Source organism: Dipodomys ordii, unplaced genomic scaffold, assembly GCF_000151885.1.
Source record: "Dipodomys ordii isolate 6190 unplaced genomic scaffold, Dord_2.0 Scaffold77, whole genome shotgun sequence".
Lineage (NCBI taxonomy): Eukaryota > Metazoa > Chordata > Mammalia > Rodentia > Heteromyidae > Dipodomys > Dipodomys ordii.
The window spans coordinates 466,317-467,520 of record NW_012267293.1 but is presented as its reverse complement, the minus strand read 5'-3'; the positions used below and the strand labels follow the sequence as shown (position 1 = coordinate 467,520).

Here is a 1,204-nt window from a genome sequence, read left to right as displayed (position 1 = left end):
GGAGGAGGGTCCAGGCAGCATGGCTGAGTTCTGGGACTGGGATTGTGGACAGGTGCAGAGGATCAGGTCAAGGCCCAGCCAGGCAAAGGCCAGCAGAGAGTGGCCGCTACATGCACAGCACACCCGTGACTGGGAGCCGGGCAGCTGCCCTGTGCGCTAAGCCTTGTACATGGGAGTGCCCCGCAGTGTGCACACCAGTCACCGGCAGTATTCACACTGGACTCATCCAACAGTATTCACACAGGAGCCACCCACAGTATTCACACTAGACTCATCCAACGGTATTCACACAGGAGCAGTATTCACACTAGACTCATCCAACGGTATTCACACAGGAGCCACCCACAGTATTCACACTAGACTCATCCAACGGTATTCACACAGGAGCCACCCACAGTATTCACACTAGACTCATCCAACGGTATTCACACAGGAGTCACCCACAGTATTCACACTGGACTCACCAACAGTATTCACACTGGGGTCACAGTGTTCACACTGGGGTCACCAGCAGTATTCACATGGGGTCAGGCATGACAACTGTTGCTGAAGGGCAGTTTGGGACAGGGCAAGGGTGGGTGACAAAGAGACGTGTGCTCGCCCAGTGCAGGCTCAGCCAGTGTCTGAGGCCAGGGCAGAGCTGTTTTTGGAACCCTGGTCTCTGACTCTTGGAACACAGCTCTGTAACTTGGGGTGGCCTCTCCAGTTATTGCCTCTAGGCTGGGGATTAAGATTGTTCTCCACATGGTGACCAGTTAGCAACTGCATAGTGTTTGCACACACTTAGAGCCAACTGTGCCTCACAGTCACACCTGGTCCTCACACCCCTCACCGTGGGTCAGGGCTGTGTGCTGACTCACCATCCATACTCACACCCCTCACCGTGGGTCAGGGCTGTGTGCTGACTCACACCTGGTCCTCACACCCCTCACCATGGGTCAGGGCTGTGTGCTGACTCACACCTGGTCCTCACACCCCTCACCGTGGGTCAGGGCTGTGTGCTGACTCACACCTGGTCCTCACAACCCTCACCGTGGGTCAGGGCTGTGTGCTGACTCACCATCCATACTCACACCCCTCACCGTGGGTCAAGGCTGTGTGCTGACTCACACCTGGTCCTCACAACCCTCCCTGTGGGTCAGGGCTGTGTGCTGACTCACACCTGGTCCTCACACCCCTCACCGTGGGTCAGGGCTGTGTGCTG

General features: G+C 56.9%; 1 protein-coding gene across 1 annotated transcript in view; it reads right to left on the bottom strand.

Moving 5' to 3' along the window:
• The window catches only part of Thbs2 (thrombospondin 2), a 39,187-nt gene that overhangs the window by 26,936 nt on the left and 11,047 nt on the right, over window positions 1-1,204 (bottom strand). The gene's annotated exons all lie outside the window — the stretch shown is intronic.